At 39.9% G+C, this 10342-nt stretch overlaps 1 long non-coding RNA gene across 1 annotated transcript; it reads right to left on the bottom strand.

The window, feature by feature from the left end:
- Positions 1-9100: 9100 nt before the first annotated feature.
- LOC103353801 (uncharacterized) lies at positions 9101-10053 on the bottom strand. Its single transcript, XR_520021.1, has 2 exons — positions 9823-10053; positions 9101-9370 (listed from the first exon to the last, which is right to left on the bottom strand). It is a non-coding gene; the product is annotated as an uncharacterized LOC103353801 (long non-coding RNA).
- Between the last annotated feature and the right edge of the window lie 289 nt (positions 10054-10342).

Here is a 10342-nt window from a genome sequence, read left to right as displayed (position 1 = left end):
GTTCAAGGCACAAAATCTTTCACTTCCCATACACGATCTTTAATACACTGTTATCTCAGAAGTGTTCAGAAACCTTCTCTTTTTGCACACTTACACAAAGTAAGTGAATTTTTGCCAGATTTAATAAAAAGAAAAAGCTGACTAAGTTTCCAAAACCATTTCTAAAGTTCAGTGCGCAGTGACTTCAGTATTGTAAAATGGAAGAAGTCTGAAGCGACCAGGAGTTCTCCTACAGCTGACCATCTGGCCACACTGAGAAAAGACGTCCTTGGTTGGGGACCCAGTGGTCTCCCTAACACAGCTTCATAAGTCCTTTTGCAGAGATGGAAAACCAGCCAGAAGGACAGCCATCTCAGCAGCACTTCATTATTGAGGCTGTTGTGGAAGAGAAGTCAGATAGAAGCCAGTGTGAATACAGACAGCCCACTTGGACCTTTGCAAAAAGCTTTTGAAGGCCTCTAAGAACACATGGAATATGATTCTTGGGCACAACTCTAAGCAGCATGTCTGGAGAGCACCAGGCACTACTCATTATTTGGCTAACACCACCTCTAATATGAAGCATGGTGGTGGCAGCTTCATACTGCGAGGATATTTCTCAACAGCAAGGACAGGGAGGCTGGTCAGAACTGAGGGAAAGATGAATGCAGCCAAATATAGAGAGGTCCTTGAATAAAACCTGCTCCAGAACGAACTGAGACCAAGGGAACAGTTTACCTTTCAGCATGACAGTAACCTAAAGCAACAGCCAAGACAACACTGGAGTGGCTTCAGGAGAGTATTTGACTGTCCTTGAGGAGCCCAGCGAAAGCCCAAACTTAGACCCCACAGAACTCCATAAATCCAGGGAGGGACCATCCAATATGATAGAGCTTGACAGAAACTGTCAGGACGAATGGGACAGACTGTCCAAATCTAGGTGTCAAAAGCCAGTAGAGACTCAAAGCTATAACTGCTGCCAAAAAGGCTTCAACAAAGTACTGAATAAGGTTCTGGACACTTTTGTAAATCAGTTTTTCATTTTGAATACATTTGCAAACATTTCTAGAAAAAACACATTTTTGTTTTGTCATTATGAGTTATTCAGAGGAGACGGGTGGGTAAATGCTTTTTTATGCATTTAAAATTACATTTTCAATGCCATAAAGTGTGCAAAAGGTGTAGTGATCAGAATACTTTATGAACATACTATAGGGAGCAAAATTCCATCAAAACGCAAATATTTAAACATTTACATGAAATATAGATTTTTGTCAAAAGGAGTTATTACTTTTCATTTAAATGCTAATGTTATTATTATTTCAAAGACAGAAGCCTATCAACACAAGTACAAGCGAGCAAGACTGTCACATTGAGCACTTCTTAAATGATTGTTTTGAAATATCAATTATAAAAAAAATAAAAAAGAGTGTGGTTTTATATATACACATATCTCTCATATAGGGGGTGTTCTACAAAATATTAAAAAATTAATAAATAAATCATGTGCTGGGTAAAGAGAAAAACCCCAACCATCTATGGTGAAAGTAAAGACAGTTCTCAGTATGTTGTGTTTATGATGCTGGTAATGGCATTACATTAACTATATCTGTCTTGTACCTTCTGGGTCTGAAAGAATGATATATTATTACCTCAAATTATCTATTTTCAGATAAGCTCTGCAGAAATATATCATATTTAGCAGTTTATTCAAATGAGAGGGCTGAGTCTTTCATCTTGAAATCTATTAGGTGTTGTCATTAGATCATCCTGTGTTAACATGTTTTTTGTCAAATGTATTCCAAAACTGATCTTGTAACTGATTGAGCTGAGCTGGGCTGCAGCAAAGAAACCACACTAATAATACTACAGTTTTTCTCAGTCGCTTTGGTACATTTCTCAGATCAGAATTGAAATTCTCTAAACTACTTGTTCAATCTTCACATCATTGTGACACTTGTGCACATCAGAAAAAGCAGTTTCTCATGTATTTGAACAAGTTCTAAATGCTTTGGTACATCCATGCAAATGATTACTTACAATTCTCTGCTGTTTCCTACATTATCAATTGCTTGTGTCATGTTGATCAAAATGTATTATAAAGGGTCTCTGATGAATCGTCTCACCTCCACAACATTTAGGCGTTAGTTCACCACATAAGTCTTTACATGCAAAATGGTTGAACAAGTTTTCATAACATGGTAAGCATATTTCTATACATTTCTATTGGACTTTTTTTTAAAAATCTAAATCTGTCCTGAATTGATAATTTGCTCCCAGGTGAGTCTTGACTTTCTCTAATGAACGGAAATGTGTGTGGCATTACATAGATCAGCCAATGATCAACCAGCTCTCTGGAATAGCTCAAAGGTGCATCTTATGAACCATCAACTGGCAAGTATAGAGGAAGACTGCACTGTAATTCCTACAGCACTGCATGTACAGTTTTCCCTGAGGAGACTGTCCTATCTTCACATTTCTACTTTGTTTTGTTTTTTTCTTTGTGCTATGCAGTGCTGTCTTTTCCTTTTTGTATCTCAGTGACATAATCTGTCAACAAATTACAATACAAACAGTAAAAGCATAAATAAGAATCTTGCCCAGTCTCTTGCAATCAGGTGTAAGTCACAATTTACACATTGACACAAAGACCTGTCATTCTGATGGCACTGCCATGCTCATTGACACAGATATTTAGTTTTGAGAGATGAACTAAGGATTTCTGAGCAAGTAACTGCCTTTTGTTATTCGTACGAATTGTTTTGAGAAACGTACTTGCTGTTTCGCAAATGTCGAGGATGATTTGAGAAATGCACCAAAGCAACTGAGAAAAACTATATCACAATGGGTTCATAACTGACAAACATTACACTGAATGAAGATATACTAAAAGTCAACTGTCGTTTGCTAAATAGCTTCATAAAGCATTCACGCATCAGAGCACAGCGGCCTGACTCCTGATTAGCAACGGTTCAAATGAGAACCTGTCACAGTCAGGATCTTTGTTAATATTGGCTGAAGCTGAAGAGTTGGAGTTGAAGAGAAGGAGTGGTCTCAGCTAATCATGATTTGAGAAAAGAGGATCTCCTTTGTCTGGCACGAGATGGAGCGTAAAGAAAATAAGAACAACACCCTGTCTATCCAAGCTTCAGTTCTCTGCCAAAGTGTGATGTTAACACAAGCTGTGGCTGAATCAGTGCACATAACAGACAGGAAAGAAATCGCCACCGCTGACTGACCCATGGAGACATATTGATTTGTAAGCCAGTGTAGCTGTTTTATACCCTATTGATGCAGACACCTTCGTTTGCAAGCAGATAATTGAATTCCTCCTTGTTAGTCTCTGTGTTGATTTACTTGGAGAACTGTGATTCAGTCAAAGATGTTGTGAACATATTAGGACAAAAATAGTTTAAAATGACAGAGATGTGAGGAAAAATTACATCGGTTAGGATTAGTGTAGATCATAGTATGGCTGATTAAGTTTATTTGGTTATATATACAGGTATATGTCAGCTGACATAACAGATACAGTATATTAGTGTTTGCTTACATGTTGAGCCATAAAGAGACTGAAATCATATGACTATAATGTCAATTATTTTAAACTTAATCCTGCTTCCAAATGGTTTCTCAATCAAATTACAGTTTATTAAAAATCTTAAAGATCCCCTCTGATGTAAATCAAGTTTTTTACTTTGTTAAAATGTCCATGTGATGAATTTATATATGCTAAAGACACATCATGAGCTCAATAAGAAGATATCACCATATTCAAACTGCACTGTGTGAAAGTCAGTCTCAAAAACACAGACCCAAAGTTCAAGTGTTTCATTAACAAACAAATCTAAAGAACCACTCCTGTCAACTTATGAGGTTACTTACTGGATACAGGGTTACTTGGAACTTTCTGTATCATTGTTACTCCTCAGAATTGTTCTCCGGTTCAAACATGTACAGCTGCAGTACTCCAATATTACAACCTTCCATTGTGTACCATAGAGTACTTTAACAGTGTGTGAGCAGACTTGTCAGTGAGCTGGAGTGTTTGAGCTGCAGCAAGGATGAATGGAGACAGAGGTGGAAACTTCAGAGATCTGTACAGGATTCAACAGTCTGAAGTCACATCTAAATCATTTGAAGACAGGAAGGGATTATTTTCATGGAAAAAGTTCTGAGACTGTGCTTATTAAAATGTAGAACCACACTTTACTTAACTTTTGTTGCCATCCTATCAAAGTCGCCTCCTTGTGCAGTGGCACAGTGCTCCTAATGCTTCTGATATGTTTGGAAAACTCCCTGAAAGTCCTAGTATGTAAACATGTCACATACTGTCTGCACTCAGTGTCCTGAACTGTGTCAAAACAGTGACCCTTTAACTTGAATGTTATTTTCAGGATGAGAAAGAGGTCACAGTGAGCCAAATCCAGCAAGTGGGGTGAGTGGGGAGCCACGATTGTGTTGCTGTGGCCAAACAAACTTGTGCATAATCACTGCACTGTGACCACCAGACCACCCACAGACCATCACACCACAGTTCAGGTCAGTTGCGTTGAATGTTCTCCCTCATACACATTGCAGCAGAGCTCTGTCCCCGGGGACTCATTCTCGATGCAAAATCACATAAATGTTTTGTAGCAACACTAAATAGAGCAAAGCTGCTGGTTTAAACTTGCATTAAAAGCTCCGCAGTGCTCACCAGCCACTTGCAAACTTTAAGTGTCTGACATTAGGTGCTGGGTAGACTGCAGTGAGTTCTGAGAGCTTGGAAACAGCTGCCTGTTTCTGTTGGAAGCCGAGTTGATAAGAGCCAAGAGACTCAACCAAAACAAAGTTGTGGGCTGTAAAGCTGAAACTGTGAGCTCAATGATGCTGGAGTGCTCCATAGGGCTCAGGGCAACTGCAAAATCTAACTATTAGCCCCCTTTTACTTACTCATAAACATTTGACCTAGTGTTAACAGAAATATTGATTGTGGCACCTTTAATTACATTTTACACTACAGTAGCTCTAATGCAGCCGTGCCACCACATCCTGTATTGCTATATTTAGTTTTCATCTGGAGAATAAAAGCTCACAACAGTTTGGTGCTACACTATACAGTTTTCGGCTCCTCACCTTACAGGCAGTGGCAGGAAAAATGTAGTCTGCTGTGGCTAAACCACTTCAATTTAAGTCAAAGTTGCTTTTACTTCACCAGCTCACCCAAGTCGGGCATGTGAAATCTATCAGTGCAGGTGATTTCAGTTTTGTCTGCCAACATTAACATATATTCTTTTCAAGGCTTCATACAGTAACATCAATATGATAGAGAAACACTTGTTTTAAAAATCAACCAATTCAAACAATTGGATCAGAAAAAGGATCAGAAAACAATTCAACCCTGGAGCCACTGTTTACACAGTGTACACCTGTCTGAAAACCATGGACAGTAAGGACACCCTAACAACTGATACTTGGAGACCAAATTCTCAAAATGGGATGGTGTATGTTTTTTCTTTGTCACTAACCACTGGGCTCTAAAAATTGTAGTCTTAACTGTCTTTGTTTGTCCAACCCCATCTTCAATTTAAGCTTACATGGATTTCATTCACATGGCGACTGTACAATTGTGGTAAAATGCATTCAAAATATCCTATATTTACTTTGCTAGATCGTCCTCGTCCTTGCAGTTTATTACACTATATATACTTTATTCCCATGTGTTTTCTTTCCTTTTCCCTTCCTGCTGTTTCTTATCCTCTCTCCCACTGTTGGTCTTGCTGTGTGTGGGTATATGTGTTAACTGGGCGACCTACTTTCCTTCTATCTGCAACCATCAAACACACCTGAGGTTTATCATCCGTTCAGCCGCCTACAGAATATAAACACTGGTGCTACTCTCCATTCTCCGCAAGATCATTCTGTCTGCTTATGTGGGAGCATCACCATGACCCACTCTTGTTTGCTTTGTTTATTCCTGCTATGATTTGTGTTCCTCAAACCACAGGTGATCATGAATGGGTTCTACAACTAAAAATCTACGTCCAGGCATTCAGGCCCTAATTTTTCGTGGAACAGAGAAATAAAAAGAATATTTCACCTTCTTCATCATGCAGGTGTCTCCACTCCATTTGGTGCCATTTTTTGGTTGTAATTCTCTGACCCTCCTTTAATCCTGCTATCTCCTGTGCCTCAGGTTCTAACTCCAAATCACCATCCAGCCCGACCTCTGCATAATCCACACCCTGCATCCAGACCTCCAAGCTCAGCTCTGTCACTCATGTATTGTCAGTTAAGCCACATACCATGTTCCCCATCACTGCCGGCAGCCGATTCCAGCCACTAAATTAACCAGCCTATCTGGTAGTTCATCTGGATGGGCCTAATGCCAGTCCTCCCTCCTAGAAGAGTTCGACCAAGCCTCTCTCTTCAGAGACTGGCATATTAACTAATGTTTTAAACATTGCTCTCCGTGTTCTCTGTCATGCACTTGGGTCTTGGTAAAATGCCCATGTAAAGGTTAAATTAAATGTAGGGGTAACTAGTTCTGATGACTTTAAAATCCAAACTGTCTACATGGCCATAAATCATTAAGTATAATTTAAGTCTGTTTTTTGTGGTGTGGATGGTGTGACCCTTCTTGTATTCATGGCAGTACATTTCTATATAAGGACACTCCCTGAAGGTGTTGAGACAAACTTTTGGCACTGACTCGTGTGCTCAGCCCAGCAGCAAGCTCAGCCACTGCTCATTATAGGGAAACTCAACATAAAGTTAGGAAGCAGAAATGCTAATGCAAGACCTGCCATGCAACATAGAATGAAGTGTAAAGCACTGAGCCTTATCAATGCTAAAGAGCACGAGGCCATTTATAGCTCAGTAGTGAGAGCTAAAGTTCAAGCCTGCTGCAGCCGGTGATCTATGAAAGACACATGGATGGTCTGAACCTTCTATTTCTTGAGATTGGAGGTAATGATTCATCATCTTTTAACCACAGATCCCAATCTCAGCAATCCATCATGCCATCGATAGTTAATCTCTTCTTACTGGAGGCAGAGAAAGTAATGTGAGAATCCAATACGCTTCCACTTCCTTTTTTCTCAGTGGGAGCTTGCGAGAGAGAGGCTGGCAAAAAATGTCTTCAGCTCCAGCCAGAAAATAAACGATGAAATTGTAGGTTTCCTCCCAATCTACAGTAAGTTCTTGGGAGAGAAATCAGACCTTCCCAGATGAGTCCATCCATCTGCCAGGCCGGATGAGGAGGGACAATCTGATGCTGCCTTCCCCGCTCACGCTGCTGGTGGTAGTGAGAATTTCTCTGGCCCTCATACACATGACTAATAGACACATGAAAGGAGCATCTTGCAGTGTAAATGCCTGCAAAGGGGTTAGACCACTATCCACTGGCAGATACTGGCTTATATTAAAAGTCTGATTATGTGCACTTGGGGTACCCATTCTGGCATTATGTAGTTTGTCAAAGTGCATATTTAGATTATTACTCCCTGTAATAGCGTCATTAGATGTAATGGTAATGTTGTTTTCCTTTTTCTTGTGTTCCAGTAGTAATGCACAGTTTCAAGGCCTTTTTTCACTCTGATTCTGGAAGATTGTGTGCCTACGTTATTTTTTCTTTTAACACAAACACCGTTCAGTTCCACCCACCCTCCGATACTCCTACATCTTTGGATAGTATCAATCTGTGATTCAATAATTCAGACCAGACCTTCTGTCATGTCTGGGATTGACTTGTTTATATTGTTTTTTATGTTTGTTTCAGTTACAACCTTTCTCACTCAACCCGTCTTGTTTATTGATGCTTGTATTATTATTATTTTTATTTTTTTTACATTTCTCACTTGATCTTTCTGAGTCTGAAGAGAAGAGTGTGGGCCATGGATGTATGATGTATCCATTCAAAGCATTTATTCAACTATGACTCGCTGTATATACAGTATAAAATATATGTACATACTGTTAGTGGCTTTCACAGGGTCAACCAGTATGTTGCACAGAATCAAAAGACAGTCTTCCTATTAAAATGTACAGCTTCAGTGAGAGCATCAAATCCTAGCCACTAAACAGGGAGACATGGCAAAAGGAGAGGACAACAAAGATGTCAATCAAGCAGTTGTTTTGCATACCTAGACCATTCTCTAGCACTGACACATGACTGTGTAGAATGGCTTGGCTGCACCTCATTCAACGATAGAGGAGACAAAAAAAGCTCTCACAGTCATCTCGCGCAGAGCTAAGAACAGCATGCTGCGACTGTTTTCACTCAAAATAGTGTCGATGGTAATGTTACAGTGGAACATTTGCATGCAGGGAGACGAACACTGTCATTGAAATGGATAATTCCCTGGAAATAAAACTGTCAGGACTGCTTTATTTCACGATCCACACCTTTGGCAACACTTGGTATTTTCAGCGTGTAGGTTGCTGCCCTGAGGCAGTGGTTGTGGTTCTTTCCTGTTGTGCAATGGATTTTGAGAACAGTAATGCTTACATAGCGGAAGAGAAGGAGAAAGCTGCATGAAGTGCATGGCCAATGGCAGGCTGATACCCGCAGCCCATATCCGGTGAGTCAGACTATTGAATAGTTCCACTGGTGCCCTAAATCTGAAATAACGAGCAGCTATGTGTAAACAGGCAGCTCTTGGAAGGTCATCTCACTGTCGCTGACTGTGAATCAAACCCAGACTGCAGCAGTCCTGAACATGACTGCTTCTCCTGATGGAGGCTGGTTGTTCAGTGGCACCAGGCAGTGCTGTAACTTCCTTTTTGGAGGCGGTGCTGGCAACATGTCAAGAAATGTACATACATGGTGTCAGCAAAAGTTGCAAAAGAAGATTGAGTAAATATTTGTGTAAATCATGAATGTTTAAGAGATGTAATGCTAATGTAGACCTAGTAACTCTTTGTGACTTGTTGGGATAACACTGTGTCCTAATTCGTCTCAAGGAGTGAGGGGAGGTTAGCATATATTGAACACAAGAAAATTTATTCCAGCAACATCAAAACAACGTGGAAAAAGTTGTTGCTTCAAAACCTTCAATAATAGAAAAAAAAGTAACCAACAATAACAGAAATTGTCCTCTCACAGCGTATAGCTGTTCTTGTATTACAGTTCAGTGAATCAAGTCAAAGGAGTCAGTTTAATCCACATCCAGGTCAGTCAAAGTCGATTTGTGTACATGTGTGTGCTACCCGGGTAGTGTGTGTGTAAAGAACTGTTACTGCGCGCGGTTCAGGCTCCTCTCCAGGTATGTGCACTTCTCCAGCAGGTGATGAGAGTGGAGGATTAACATCCCCTTCAACTCCGCCACGCCTCTGACGGGAAACCTGGTTGAAACCGCTGATGATTCGACGCAGATCCAGCACTCAGCAGACCAAAAAAAAAACCAATCTGCATAGCAGAGCACCAATCATGAATTTCTGTACAGAATTATATCTCTTTTCTTAAGTGTAACTAACAATACTGCTCACAAAATAATATGCAACTGTAGCATGAGATATTAAGACCTCAAGTCACCATTAGTGTGCCATTTTTTTAACAGTACTATAGGAATCATGTTACACAAATTAATTCTATTCTCCTCTCAATCATGTTTCTCTTTTACATTCACAAAATACATCTTTCCTTATTTCAAAATGAATTTAAACACACTTAACATATATAAGAACATTTACAATCAACTCCGATTGGTTTTATGGCATAACTATTTAACATCCCACGTTCATAAACTGAAAATGCCCATCTATCTATTTGCCGCTAGCAACGTAGCATCGCGCGTCTCGATTAGCCGTTAGCGACTTAGCATCGTACGTCTATCCCTACAAGACAGCACAACAACTCACCGGAGTCTTCGTTAATGAAAAAAAGAACAAAACATCCACTCTGTCTACAGTCCTGATGGGCACCTCCCTGGGAAACTCAGAAACACACAGTTCTGTAACTATAAAAAAAATACAGTGCAGTCCTCCCACAAAGCATCGGCCATTCATTTCTTGCTGTCTTCTTCCCAGAATGCCATGCACACAGGTCCAAAGTCCTTCCAGTCACATAAAGCGCCCTCCTCTTGTCACACAAAGAAATTACAATCATGCCGCCTTCATTAATTTACACAAAAAAAACGAACTGTTCAATATGAATTCAAATGAAATACATTAAATTAATCCACTGCATTTTTAAGGGGGTTACACTAATTTGAAGTGTTTTAAGTTTAAGATGTTTCTTTTGTTCGAGTGAAAGCTGCTCACCCAGACCAGACTGTGTCTGGTCCACTTCAAATGGGAAAGTTGACAGTACCAGATAGCCAACACATTTCCCTTCAGCAGAGAAACTGTAAAGATGCTACATTGTTCAGTACTGAACAGC

This window comes from Stegastes partitus, unplaced genomic scaffold (assembly GCF_000690725.1).
Source record: "Stegastes partitus isolate 25-593 unplaced genomic scaffold, Stegastes_partitus-1.0.2 Scaffold84, whole genome shotgun sequence".
NCBI classification, from domain to species: Eukaryota; Metazoa; Chordata; class Actinopteri; family Pomacentridae; genus Stegastes; species Stegastes partitus.
The sequence above is the reverse complement of the archived record's forward strand: the minus strand, read 5'-3'. Positions and strand labels throughout refer to the sequence as shown.